The following is a 15,289-nucleotide window of genomic DNA, read 5'->3' as shown; positions in this document are numbered from 1 at the left end:
ATGATGAACATGTAGAGACCTTGTGGATAGAAATTAGCAGTGGAGATAAAAGTACAAAGAACATATTTGCAGGGATATGTATAACTCAAATCAAAACTAGGTCATGTTTGCATAATAGGTGATTTTAATTACAACTAAACGTAAACAGGTTTTTGGGGGTGCTAAAAACAATTACATGACTCAAATTATTAAGGAACCAACCAGGAGAGGGGCAATACTGGATTTGGTAATATCAGATATGTAATGTAGAAGTAATAAAAAATATTAAATCCGGGAACAATGGGGAAACAGTGATCATTTGAAATAGATTATCATAAAACATATTATATGGGTTCAACAAAGATTGTATATTATAGAAAGGAAGATTTTAATAAACTGAGGAATAATCTACATTGGGATGAAATTTTTGCAGGAAAACAGGTAGAAGATAGCATTGTTCGATAATCACACTTATCAGTGTATAACATTGGGGAATACATATAAAAGAAACAAGTCTAAACCAATGTGGCTAAAAAAACATGTATGGGAGGAAATGGAAAGGAAGAGGCAGGCGTTGAGATTATTAAAGTCAGAAGGGACGGAGACATCGTATCAGAATTATAAGGAATGTAACAAAAGTTGCAAAAGGGCAATCAAATTAGGAAAAATTTAAAATGAAGAAAAGGATTGCAAAAGAAAGTAAGGTCAACCCCAAAAAGTTATTTAAGTACCTTATAACAAAAAGATTAGAAAATAAAATATAGGACCCTTTCAGTGTGAGATGGGTAGGCAGATTATTACCGAAAAGGAAAAAGCAGAGGTATTAAACACATTCTTTTCTCCTGTACCAGGGAGGAATCAATTGCAAAAATAGTGCTACAGGAGGAAGCCGCAACCTCCTATATTAACGAGCAATTGGTTAACCAAGGAAGAAGTGTATAGGCGGCCTGATAAAATGAAAGTGAATAAGGCACCTGGCCCCCGGTGGTATACATCCAAGGCTTCTCAAGGAGATACGTTCCGTAATAGCCAAACCATTACAGTTAATATTTAATGACTACATTTCCACAGGCTCAGTACCACAAGATTGGTGTAAAGCAGACATGATATCTATATTTAAAAAGGGAGCTAGAGCACACCGCGGAATTACAGATCTGTAAACCTGACATCAATAGTGAGGAAGCTATTCGAAGGTTTAGGATGGGATAATATTCAGGAATTCCTAATGGTAAACAAAATGATTAGTAATAGTCATAGATACATCGTAGATGAGGTTGGAAAAAGACATGCGTCCATCAAGTTCAACCTATGCTACATGTAAACAACAGATTATTTATCCTATATCTATACTTACTTATTGATCCAGAGGAAGGCAAACAAAAAAACACCAGTGTCATATCATCCAATGATATCTCATACGGGGAAAAATAAATCCATTCCTGTCTCCCAGAATTGGCAATCAGATTACTCCCTGTATTAACATCCTTCCCATGTTTACTTATTTGGTATATCCCTGTATACCTTTCCTTTCTAAAAAGATGTCCAACCTTTTTTTTGAACAAATCTATTGTATCTGCCATCACAGTGTCCATGGGTAATGAATTCCACATTTTAACTGCCCTTACTGTAAAGAAGGAAAAAAGAGAGAGATCCAGCGCTCCACGGATTTCAAGATAAATGAATTTATTGTGGCACAATAAATTCATTTATCTTGAAATCCGTGGAGCGCTGGATCTCTCTTGTTTCCTCAGTGTACATTGGAATTTGCCTGGCAGGTACTTCCTTGAACCAGCAGCACCGGTAAACTGTATGTATTCATTATATTGTGGTGTGCAGCCAAAACCCTTTTACATTCTTACTGTAAAGAACCCTTTCCTTTGTTGCTGGTGAAATCTCCTTTCCTCCAACATTAAGGAATGACCCTGAGTCCTTTGTACTGCCCTTGGGATGAAAAGTTATTTTGAAAGCTCCTTGTACTGTCCCCGAATATCTATACTATAATTCTAAGTTGGATTCCGTCTATTTGTTTGTTTGTATGTCAGAAGCATAGAAATCTCAGAAACGGCACCACGTAGCACAACACAACTTTCACTGGACATTCTGCTGCGGACTTGTCGGTCAACGCAACTATTTTGAGCTTCCAATGTCACTCACCTCCCAAATTATGGACATTCTAAGTTTCCCGGCTGCCCAGCAACAATGTTAGAGCAGGAGCAGGGGGCGGGGGGACGTGGCTACTAAGGGAGGGGGCGTGTCCTTGCCTTGATCCAGCTAGCGGGGGGAGATGTGCCAGCATGGGGGGGGGGGGAGATGTGCCAGCGGGGCAGTAGGGTTGCCTATGGCAATTTGTATTATCACTGGTATTTATATCTCCGGACTTAGTAAGCAATCGAGGGGAGTAATAAAGCACCCTGTGTGTCCTGGGTGTGTGTGTCCTGTCTCCTGTCTGCTGCATGTGTCCTGTGTGTCCTATGTGTCATGTGTGTGTGTGTCCTGTCTCCTGTCTGCTGCCTGTGTGCTGTGTTTGTGTGTCCTGTGTGTGTGTCCTGTGTGTGTGTGTGCGTCCTTTGTGGGTGTTGTGTGTGTCCGTGTGTCCTGTCTGTGTGTGTGTGTGGTGACAGACAGTACATATTGTACTGACAACTTTGAGCAATTGCTCACTCCCTTTGTTTTTCTTTTACCATACTAAGTCTAACCATTTTCAAGACCTATTAAAAATAACCCCATTGTAAATTCATCACCGCAGCATTGCAATCTCTGCAGCACCCTTCTTACTTACAGATCATCCCCAAGAAGCCAGAGCAGGTTACTTATTCAATGGCATGATTTAATATGCAATTTAAAGCTGGATTTTGAAGTCTAAATTTGAATGCTACTGTACTGATAATGACTTGAGGGGGGGGTGATAATGACAGGAAGGGGGATTGAGAGAGGGTGAAGGGAGATGTGCCGGAAGTGGGAGGGGGAGGGGGATGGCGGGGACATGTATTCAATATTACATTCCCCGGGTGAAGCCGGGCAGAAAAGCTAGTATTTGTATACATTTATCATATCCCCTCTTAGACATCTCTTTTTTTTTTTTTCAAAACTTTTTTATTGGGTAGGTACACAGTTACATGAGTACAAGTGACAACATTTTTCATCCCAATACATGACGCCATTTTCAATTTTTGTGGGGGGGGGGGGCAAGGCAGCTTGCCCATAAAGAGCACTTCCCAAGAGGGGGAAGCTTGGTATAGTACCGAAGTGGGGGAAAGAAAAGGGAGGGGGGGAGGGGGGAGCCTGTATGGGGGGGGGGAGGAACAGGGAGGGAGGGGAGAGGAGGGGGGGGGGGAGTATTCCTTCTTCTGGGCGGCCCGCGGCCCAGTTATTAGGGCTGCTAGATCTCCATGGGGGGGGGGGATTCCTGTTTTGACCCGAGGGGGACCCCCGTCCTATAGTGACAGCTACGGTTCCCACACCCTTTCGAATGAATTAGCTTTTTGCTTTAGGTAGGCCGTAAGCTTTTCCATAAGCATCACTTCGTTGAGTCTTTTTTTTTATCATTCCCTTAGTAGGGGGGGCTACCTTCTTCCAGGAAGACGCTATTTCACACCTTGCTGCTGTGAGAATAAAGGAGATCAATTTCCTAGTTGGACGACCAATTTCCTCAGTTGGTCTGGCCAGTAGGTAGGTCAGCGGCTCAATGGGTAACTCGAGGTCTGTGACCTCTTTTATTAAATTTTGGACCGTAGTCCAGTATTTCTTAATTTCTGGACATGTCCACCATATATGGACCATGTCCCCCCTTTGACCACAGCCTCTCCAGCACAGATCCGATGCCAGAGGGTAGATTTGTTTTAGTCTCGCTGGCGTAAGGTACCAGTAGAAGAGTACCTTATAAATATTTTCCTTTGTGGTGGTGCATATAGATGTCTCTGTGGCCGCTCCCCAGATTTCTTCCCAGTCTTCCTCCTCGATAGTTATATTCAGGTCAGCGGCCCATTTAAGCATGTACTCATGCTGAGGAGGTCCCTCCCTTGTTTCCATTTCCGAGTAGATCTTGGAGATTAGTCCCCTTTGGTCTGAATCGGGCTTGCATAATCTCTCGAATCTAGTGGGAAAGGGGAATTCCGGGTTTGGAGATACCTTTTGGGCGAAGTGTCTAATTTGGAGGTACTTAAACGCATCCAAATTCGGGATCTTATATTTTGCTTTTAGGTCCTGGTAGCTTAGGAGACTTCCTAGACACATTATGTCCATCAATGTCTTTATTCCTTTTGACTTTAGTTGGTTGAACTGTTTTGACGCACACCCCGGGGGGGAATTTAGGGTTATCAAATATTGGGGTAATTTGTGACTCCGTAGAAGTGAGTTTATATTTGAGTTTAGTTTTTAGCCAGACTTCCCAAGTGTGTCTTGCCGTTCTTAATTTAAATTTTCGCGGTGGCATATCTTCTCTTTCCATACTCCATAGGCATGCTGGCAGAGAAGGCATTTTAGCGTAGAATGTTTCTATTTGGAGCCAGCATCTTTGGGCTGGGTCTGTGTTCCATAGTACCGCTTGCTTTAGTTGGGCGGCTTGATAGTATTTTTGGATATCTGGGACTCCCATGCCCCCTCTCTCCCGTGGTGACAGTAGAACTGAGCAGGCTACTCTGGGTCTTTTGCCTTGCCAAATAAAATGGAACATCTTGTTTTGGATGTTTTTGAGCTCTGAGCCGGGGACATGGAGCGGGAGGGTTTGAAAAAAATATAGTAATCTTGGGAGTATATTCATTTTTAGAGAAATCATCCTTCCGATCCACGATATCTGGTAATCTTCCCATTTGCTCAAATCTTTTTTGATTTTGTCAAAGAGAGCTGGGTAGTTACATTGATATAGTGACTGGTAGTCCTTCGATACATTCACTCCCAGGTATTTGATGTATGAGGGGCTCCATTTATATGCAAAGTTTATTTTAATTAATTTCACTTCTGGCTCTGTTAGGCTAAGATTTAGGGCCTCCGATTTATCACTATTAATTTTGTATCCTGATATGCCCCCAAAGTCCTCAAGCTCCTTTTGGAGGTTGGGAAGGGAGGTCTGGGGCTTGGTTAGCGTTAGGATGATATCATCGGCGAACAGGGAAATTTTGTAATTTGTTTTTCCAATCGTTATGCCCTGGATATTTATGTTACTTCGAATTTTAGCCGCCAAAGGTTCTATGGTGAGAGCAAAGAGGAGGGGGGACAAGGGGCAACCCTGTCTTGTACCATTTCTTATTTGGAATCTCTCAGAGTTTCCTCCTGGCAGTTTTACTATCGCTGACGGGTTCTGGTACAGCGCCTTTACTCCTTCTAAGTATGTGTCTTTAAAGCTGAATTTCTCCAACGTTTTGGTAAGGAAAAGCCAATCGATTCTATCAAATGCCTTCTCTGCATCTAAACTTAGTAACATTGCCTTGGAGTTGGTAAGGTGGACGTGTTCAATAATGTCAAAAATCTTTCTGGTGTTGTCTAAGGCTTGACGCCCTAGGACAAACCCTACCTGGTCAGTGTTTATTAGTCTTGGCAGAATGGGGTTCAGCCGATTCGCCAAGATTTTACTGTAAAGTTTCAGGTCGTTGTTTAGAAGTGAGATGGGCCTGTAGCTTCCGCACTGTGTTGAGTCTCTCCCTTCTTTGTGGATAATGGCCAGATTAGCTAGGGACATTGATGAAGGGATAGGGTTCCCTTCCAGGAATGAATTGAACAGGCTCAACAAGTGTGGGGTTAAGACTGGGAGAAACCTTTTGTAATAGGTATTGGAGAAGCCGTCTGGGCCTGGTGCTTTGGATATTTTAGAGACCTTTACTGGGGATATCAGTTCTTCTTTGTTGATTTTGGAGTTGAGGTGGGAATTTTCTTCCTCCGTCAACTTGGGGAGATCACAGTCAGCCAGGTAGCTTAAGATTGCTTCCGACCTTGCCGACTCTGAGGCCCCCTTTTGAGTCTTCAAATTGTAGAGTTTAGTATAGAATTTAGTGAATTCGTCCGCTATTTTCTTCTCATTGTATAATACCTCCCCAGACCTGCTTCTTATCGCCGTGATCTGGGATCTCTTTTGTACACCTCTTAACTTAGAAGCTAGCAATCTATCGGCCTTGTTCCCCTTGTCGTAATATCTCTGATTTGTCCATTTGAGGGCTTTTTCCACACTTTGTAGCTGGATGTTTTTTAATTCATTTCTAGTGGAGGTCAGTGCTTTATATATTCTTTTTGAGGGGTTACTTTTATGTTGTTGTTCCAAATTGGTTATTTTCTCTGTCAAATCTTTTATTATTTTTGCCTTAATTTTTTTCTTATGGGAGGCAATCGAGATAAAATTACCTCTGATTGCTGCTTTATGAGCTTCCCATAATATAGCAGGGGATGAGACCGTGCCATAGTTGTTAGTGAAGTACTCCTTAAGGGCCTTTTTGATCTTCCTCTCTACCTCTGGACAATTTAATAGTGTGTCATTCAACTTCCAATTATAGGAGAATGTTTTTACAAAGGGGACCGATAGAGTTAAAGTGACTGGCGCATGGTCTGACCAGGTTGTTGGGCCTATGTCAGAGCCTGCGGAGGCCTCTAAAATGTTCCTGGATCCAAGGAAGTAATCAATGCGCGAATAGGTCTGGTGAGGTGCCGAGAAGAATGTATAATCTCTTTGGCCCTGATGCTGGGTTCTCCATAATTCCATTAAGGAAAATTCCTTTAGTATCTCTCTGAATCTCTTCCCCTTACTTAAGGATTGGGGTGGGTGTGGTCGGCCTGGGATGAGTGATTTGTCTTCTAATGGGTTAAGGACCATGTTCAGGTCTCCTCCCACTATCACTGATGACAGGTATTTTGGGTCCAGATCCTCTAACACTTTTTTCAGAAATACTGTCTGGTTTTCATTCGGGGCATATAGGTTGACTAGAGCGATTTCCGTACCCGAGAGTGTACCATACACCACCAAAAATCTACCCTCTGGATCTATGACTGTTTTTGTTAAATTGAATGGGGTTCCTTGGCGGACTAGAATTGCTACTCCCCTTTTTTTACTGCTAAATGAGGAATAAAACCCCAAGGGGAATGCATTTTGAAATGTTTTGGGCGGGTCTTGGGATGTAAAGTGCGTCTCCTGGAGGAAAACGATATCTTGAAGAGCTAATCGTCTTTTTCTGTTGTTTTGTAGGCTTTTACGTTAAGAGAGACCAATTTGATTGCGGATTTGCTAGCCATAGGGGCTTTTATCAGCGAAGTTTTTTAGGGCCTCGCTTTTCCCAACAGCGAGGGTCTGCCTGAGTACTTCCTTTAGGTTGTGGGGCCGTGCTTCCAGATCAGGGTCGTCCCCCCAGGGGCAAGAGGGAGGGAGGGGGGACGGGGAACGACCGGGACTGGGATGGAGAGGGAGGAGGGGTTCCTGCTGGGACAGCATCAGCAGGGGGTTTTGGGAAAGGATAGAAAAAAGAAACTAGGCTTCTGAGTGGCCTAGTAAAAATATAAACTGGTAGTCTACTAGCCGGTTGTTGGGCTTAAGGCCCGTGGGAGGTAGTTCCGGGTCTGTCGCCTCTCAGGCTGGGTTGGAGGGCGTGGACCCTTACATATTTTTTGTCAATTACACCATTGGGTGCTAGTTTTAGGGTTTTGGTTTGGGGCCTCGAGTTGGGGGTTCAAGTAACTTCCGTAGGGTGGCGTGGGGGGGGGAGGGAGGGGGGTGAGGGTGTGGAGGGGGGGGAATGGACAGGGGGGGGTGCCTATTTGTATAGGTTGGGTTGGGGTGATCACATAGGGGGTGGGTGGGGGGGAAGGGATGGAGGAGGGGGGAGGGAGGGAGGGGGAAGGAGGAAGGGAGGGGGGGAGGGGGGGAGGGGGGAGGAGGGGAGGGGGGGGAGGGGGGAGGGAGGGGGAGTGGGGGGGAGGGGGGAGGGGGGGAGGGGGTGAGGGGAGGGAGGGAGGGGGAGTGGAGGGGGGCCGGGGGGGTTGCGGGGTGAAGGAGGGAGAGGGGGGAGGGCTGACCTATGTTCACCTCATATTAGTTTATATGCTTTTAAAACCGGATATTTGTCAGGGTAAACATTTTGCATAACACTTAGCTTTATAAATGTGAACAACTAGCCACCGTACGCTGTGGGGCCTTATCTAGAGATACAGACACAGTTAACTTTTACTTTCACCTTACATAAAACCCATTGCGATTCTCTTTTGTTTCCCAATCAGGGAGCCTCAGCAATTTTCATAAAAATTCTGCAGGACAGGGGGAAGGGGATGGAGGGGGAAGGGGATGGAGGGGGAAGGGGATGGAGGGGGAAGGGGGTGGAGGGGGGAGGGGGTGGGGGGGAGGTGGTGAAGGGGGGGGAGGGGGTGGAGGGGAGGGGGGGAGGGCAGACCTATGTTCACATCATATTAGTTTATATGCTTTTAAAACCGGATATTTGTCAGGGTAAACATTTTGCATAACACTTAGCTTTATAAATGTGAACAACTAGCCACCATACGTTATGGGGCCTTATCTAGAATCACAGACACAGTTGACTTTTACTTTCACCTTACATAAAACCCATTGCGATTCTCTTTTGTTTCCCAATCAGGGAGCCTCAGCATTTTTCATAAAAATTCTGTAGGACAGGGGGAAGGGGATGGAGGGAGAAGGAGATGGAGGGGGAAGGGGATGGAGGGGGGAGGGGGTGGAGGGGATGTAGGGAGGGGGGGAGGGGATGTAGGGAGGGGGGGAAGGGGATGTAGGGAGGGGGGAAGGGGATGTAGGGAGGGGGGGAATGGGATGTAGGGAGGGGAGAGGGGGATGTAGGGAGGGGGGGAAGGGGAGGGAGAGGGGCAAGGGAGGGGGGGAGGGGGATGGGGAGGGAAGGGGATGGGGGGGTAAGGGGATGGGTGGGTAAGGGGATGGGGGGGAAGGGGATGGGGGGGGGCAAGGGGATGGGGGGGAGAAGGGGATGTAGGTGGGGGGGAAGGGGATGTAGGGAGGGGGGAAGGGGATGTAGGGAGGGGGGGAGGGGGATGTATGGAGGGGGGGAAAGGGAGGGAGGGGGCAAGGGAGGGGGGGAGGGGGATGGGGGGGTAAGGGGATGGGGGGGTAAGGGGATGGGGGGGGTAAGGGGATGGGTGAGGGAAGGGGATGGGGGGGAGGGGGATGGGGGGGAGGGTGATGGGGGGGGAAGGGGATGGGGGTGGGGGGAAGGGGATGGGGGTGGGGGGAAGGGGATGGGGGGGGGAAGGGGATGGGTGGGGGGAGTTCACCAGATAGAGCTCACTTTCGTGGTGTTATTTGTTTTTTTGCAGCTTCCCTTTAACACCTTAATAACTTCCCCCCCCCTCCATGGCCGGGGAGGAGAAATAAGGGCCCGGGGGGGGGGGAGAGAGGGATGGACGGGGACAGGAGCTGAACTGGGAGGGGGGCTATACCGAGTGTGTTGTGCATTGATTCGTACACTTCTCCTGCTATTGGGAGGTTACTGCTTGCGTGCCTTTATGACGGGGAGGGGGATCGGAGTATGCACACAGTCGGACCGGGGGGGGGCCGGGGGGGGGACCGGGAGGGGGACCTGGGTGGGGACCGGGGGGGGGCCGAGGGGACCCACTTGTACCGTTCCCAGGGACTCAACGTCAGCAGAGAAATCCCACTCCCCCCCAAACGTCCCCACAAACCCTCCGCCACCTCGGGCCCATCACTGTCTGGAGAGTGGACTTGTCGCCCTGCGCCTCGGGGTCTCCGACCTCTGTTGTCTCTGCTCCAGGTGGGCTGCTGCTTCAGGTCGGGGCTGTGGTGTGTAGATCCCTCCCCCGTCTGGCCGGGCAACCCGTTTAGGGGTTTTCCCGGCCAGTCGGCAGATTTGGGACCGCATTACCGAGGTCGACGGGGGTCCGGGGGTCAGTTCCCGTGGGCCTCGGGAGCTCTCCAACAAAGATCCCTCCGCTGGACCGTCTCTTCGGAGCTTCTTCGGGGCGGCCGGGGCCCTCCCGGTTGCCGTCGCTTCCGTCGTCCTCGGCGATCAGTGGGGAGTCAGGTACTCTCGCGATGTCCCTTCTTCTCGCGCGGGGGAGCCAGGCGCGGGAACCTGGTGGTTCGGTCAGAAGGCAGGCGTCTTCAGGGGCGTTGGGATCGCAGAGGAGCTGCGGTACTTTTTTTTCAGGTCTGGGACTCGGGGCACAGTGGTTTCAGGGTCTCAGGACAATCCGGGTCAATCAGGTAAGTTAAGAGTTTATTTATTCGCCACTTTATTTATTTATTGGCACATTTTGCTGGAGGGCCGCGATCCTTTCAGAGGCTCTTGCTGGTCCACCTCTGTCTTCTTTCCGACCCCTGGCTGGGGGGACTTCCAGCCACGATGGAGGGGGGGGTCAGACCCAGGGCCTGGGCCAACGGCAGCATGTCCTCGGGGTATCGCATAGTGAAAAACCTTCCTCCTTTATTAACAATTAACTTAAAGGGGAACCCCCATCGGTATTTCACATCTTTTTCCCTCAGGAATGAGGTCAGAGGCTTCAGCTCTTGGCGCCGGATTACTGTTTGCCTTGAGAGGTCACTATACAGTTGTATGCTTTCCTCTTGGAAGGTGAGGGATTCCATTTCTCGGCTGGCAGCAAGGATCCTTTCTTTTGAGGAGTAGCTGTGCAGCCTTACAATGATGTCCCTTCTTCTCTTGGGGTCGTCTGATTTAGGACCCAGGGCTCGGTGGGCCCTGTCAATCTCCAGGTCTTTCTCTGGGATGTCTCCACAGATCAGTGCAAATAGTTCCATTATGTATGCTTTAACTTGAGAGGGGGCAATTGTCTCAGGGACATTTCTGACGCATATATTCGGGCGTCTGTCCCTGTTTTCTTGCTCCTCCTGACTTTCTTTTAAAGCTGCTATTTCCTCCCCTAGGCGTGTTATTTCCTCTTCTGCAGCTGCTTGTTTTGTCCAGGTGTCCTCCACCTTTGCCTCAGTGTCCGTTGTTCTCTTTGTCAGGGTAGAGATTTCCTCCCTGATGCCCCTCACTGCCTCCTTTAGATCAATTTGTAGGGACTGGTGTAGCTTAGTGTGCATTTCGGCAAACAGCTCCTCCATATATTCCCTGGTTACTGGCATCCCTGATGCTGGGGTCTCTTCAGTGTGTTTCCGAGCACTCGTTGCAGCAGATGGGCCTCGTGGCCCGCCGCCATCTTGTTTTTCTGCCGGCTCTTCTATTCTCCTCTGCGATGGTGAGAAGTACTTTGAAACCCCTTGATTTGTGGATTTCTTTCCTTTCCCAGACATTCTTGATATCTTCCCCTTTGTTTTGATCCCAAAAAACAGGGTTAAAATCGGGTGGTGTGTATTGCTTTAATACAGGTTATGCAGCGGGTCCACGGACCTCAGTGCCTACCCGACCATTCCTGGTGACGTCACCAGAAGCCTCCGACATCTCTTTTCTAATGTGAATAAATCTAAATTAGCTAGCCTCTCCTCATAAATTAGATTGTCAATCCCCTTTATTAATTTGTTGGCTCTTCTCTGCACTCTCTCTAGTTCCAGAATGTCTTTCCTAAGAAGTGGTGCCCAAAATTGTACTCCATATTCAAGGTGTGGTCTTACTAATGCTTTGTAATGGGGCATAATTATGTTTACTTCCCTTCCATCCATTGCCCGTTTAATGCAAGATAAGATCTTGTTTGCCTTTGCTACAAGTTTCCAGTCTCTCCAAGTCCTTCTGGTGAGAAATTACATCCTGTTCTGAGTCTATTACCTTACACAATTTAGTATCATCAGCAAAGATGGAGACTTTGCTCTCAATGCCAACCTCAAGGTCATTAATAAACAAGTTAAAAAGCAGGGGGCCCAGTACCGATCCCTGAGGTACTCCACTCACCACTTTAGCCCAACCTGAAAAAGTTCCATTTATGACAACCCTCTGTTGTCTGTCCATCAGCCAGTTTTCAATCCAGGTGCATATATTATTACTGAGTCCAATTTTCTTTATTTTGTACACCAACCTCTTGTGTGAAACCGTATCAAAAGCCTTTGCAAAATCTAAGTAGACCACATCAACTGCATTACCCTGGTCTAAATTCCTACTTACCTCCTCAAAGAAACAAATAAGGTTAGTTTGGTATGATCTTTAATCTATCGATTTGTCTGTTTCGCCCGTCTCTAATGGACGCGTCTTTTTTTAACCTTATCTACTGTGTAACTATGTAACTCTGTATTCACACCAATTATAAAAGACAAATAAAATCATTCTGACGCCTCATTAATACCGGAAATGTCTGCATACTGTAAATAAACGCATCTGTGCGCATACATCTTAGATGGAACTACTGATGTAACAATTTCACACATTAGCAATTCAAAGCTATATATCCAAACAGCACGTTATGAAAAATAGTTCTGTGCTCTCCGTCTATAGCCAACCCTAGAAAGCCTGTTGTGCACCAGAAACTACATGTGCAACATTTACTCCTTGGCGAAAAATCGTACACCGACCCGATAATATTGTGGGCAGCACCGATGACCTCATAAATGGTCCAACAATTAAGTACAGTATTTGCACAATAATACTTTTGGCTGCACACTCGTGTATAAGGAGTAACTGTTGCACATGAGATTACAGGCAGTATGTGACTGAGCTGTAACAGGAGGTGCCTAACATGTGGAATGTTATGTGTGTCTGTGAATTGTAAAACTTGTGTACCGCACTGCACAGTGAGACTTGTGTACCGCACTGCACAGTGAGACTTGTGTACCATGCTGCACAGTGAGTCTTGTGTACCACACTGCACACTGAGACTTGTGTACCACACGGCACAGTGAGTCTTGTGTACCGCACTGCACAGTGAGTCTTGTGTACCACACTGCACAGTGAGACTTGTGTACCACACTGCACACTGAGACTTGTGTACCACACTGCACAGTGAGACCTGTGTACCACACTGCACAGTGAGTCTTGTGTACCACACTGCACAGTGAGTCTTGTGTACCACACTGCACAGTGAGTCTTGTGTACCACACTGCACAGTGAGACTTGTGTACCACACTGCACAGTGAGACTTATGTACCAGACTGCACAGTGAGACTTGTGTATACTCATAATGCATGAGACAGAATATTATTCTGTGTTTGGAGTACCACACATCGGCAGTGGATATTCAAAGTCAAGTGTAAATAGCCACTTGGCTATTCGCACTCGAATGTAAATAAAATTTAAAAAAAATCATTCGAGCCAAGAATTGAACCCTGGTTCACTCAGTTCATGGGCAGCAGCACTACCAGTGAGCTATAATACATGCTGATGTGTTAAAGTGAATAAAGGCATTTAAGGTAGACAGAGATGTGAAGGGGGGGTAAAACAGAGAGATGTGAATGGGGTGGAGGGAGGGGCAAACGGAGTGGTGGAGTGCGGGGGCAAACAGAGTGGAGGGGTGTCACGGTGAGATTATGGCAGGCTGTATAAATCACACATAAATATATATAACAGTTGATATATATTTATCACTGGGTCTGAACTGGGACGAGACTTAGATATGATAAAATATAATTTATTCCTTGATAAAGGTGAATACACAATAATGTACAAATAACAGGCAAAATATAGACACTTACTTAAAATGGAAATGATGAAGCAGTCACATCTGGACTGGCAGTTCATATAGCACTCTTCATAGTCATCAAGACCCCAAAGACATGAAAAGACCTCTGGCAGGAAGACAGTGCATAGCGTTTCTCTCAGCAATCAAGATGGTATAGAACAGACTGAACACTTGAAGAATTTGAAGAACATGAACAACACTGGATAAGGGCTTGACCACAGATTATATACCTTTTGTGGCCCTATCCTTAACCTTAAGTACAGGTGATTGGTTTTCAATTACCTCCAGCCACTCACTAGCCTGGGAACACATTTTAATCCATGCCCCCCTGCTTGTTGGGACATGCGCAGTAGAGCTCTGGGGTCTCATTTCTGAAGCCCCACATTTGCATCAGGAATGTCAGCCAGTCTATCCATTTGGAGTTCTGGCAGAAAAACCTTTGTTGAAAGGTGTGAAATGGGACACTTAAAGACTGCTCTGGTTTGAGCCTCCTCCGCCCTTAGGTAAACAGGGAGGGTGGCAAAATCCTTTGAACAATACTTAAGTCCTAGACATTGGGTCGCCTCTAGGGCCATCTGCTACCCTGGTATGCAAAGGAATTTCCTCTGGGTCTTTGTCCATACCTTGGGACACAGTATTAAACATAAAATATAAACGTATTAAAATATCCGGTTCTGTTGGGTCTAGCAGGTCCAAACTTCCCAGTTATCATTGCCAGAACTGGGACACCATATGGTCCAAAAAGTGACTTGCTACGACCTTCAGAACCAGAGATACACAAATGCACATTAAATCATTTTTCACTTTAATACAAAAATCTCCGCTAAAAAAGAAATCTCAGCTTTTCACTAAATCCCCATTGAAAACAACGGGCTCTGCCGCCATGGGTTTCAATGGAGCAACTCCGCCGTTGTAGTCAATGGAGTTTCCTGCCATAGACTTTCAATGGGGAACCGTCGCCATTGAAGTCTATGAGAAAATCCACAAATCTTTACATTCGTCCATACTCCGTCTGGTTGGTCTGAGGTGGCTGGAAATGGGCATGCATTAAAGCCGGAACCTTGGCTACATGCCACCCAAATCCCATCCCTCTGGGCATTCCAGAACCGGAGATATGGACTTACACATTTCAACATTTTACACTTAGTCATTTTTTCACCATGCGGCTTTTCCCCCATTAGAATCAATGGTAAAAGTCCCGAACTTTCAAGGGGTCCATACTCCGTCGGGTTGGTCCAAGAGGGTCAAGGATGGTTCTGCAGTGATGCCCGGAGCAGTGACTACAGATACCCCAAACCTTGATCCTCTGGTCCCTCAAGGATATGGATTCCTAAATTACAGCATTTCACACTTAGTCATTTTTCAGAGCTGTTTCAGCCGCAGCCATTGAAGCCTATGGCGCGACCCGCTCTTCTCGGTTCGACCCTTATCGGGGGGTCCAGGATACGGGGACCCGGTTGTGGTCGAGTGGGGGGAGGTCTAGGAACTAGGGACAGAAAGAATTTTATTCCTAGGGGCCCTAGAACTGTTTATTCCCACGCCAATTAACGTTGAACTTGATTCAAGTGATTTTAACTCTTTTAAAGGACATTGTATCCGCTTTGCGGTTTGCGGTCTGGACAGCAGCCAACTTGTTCTTCGAAAGTTACCTCGAGGAATCTCCATTGAAGTCAATGGGAAACCGCCGCTCTCCCTCTCGGACGCCACCTGCTGGTCTTTACAGGAATCAGGACTAAAACAACAAGATTCTCCATTAGAATGCATTGAGCCCTAA

Source organism: Ascaphus truei, chromosome 3 (assembly GCF_040206685.1).
Source record: "Ascaphus truei isolate aAscTru1 chromosome 3, aAscTru1.hap1, whole genome shotgun sequence".
NCBI classification, from domain to species: Eukaryota; Metazoa; Chordata; class Amphibia; order Anura; family Ascaphidae; genus Ascaphus; species Ascaphus truei.
This window is presented reverse-complemented; position numbering follows the sequence as displayed.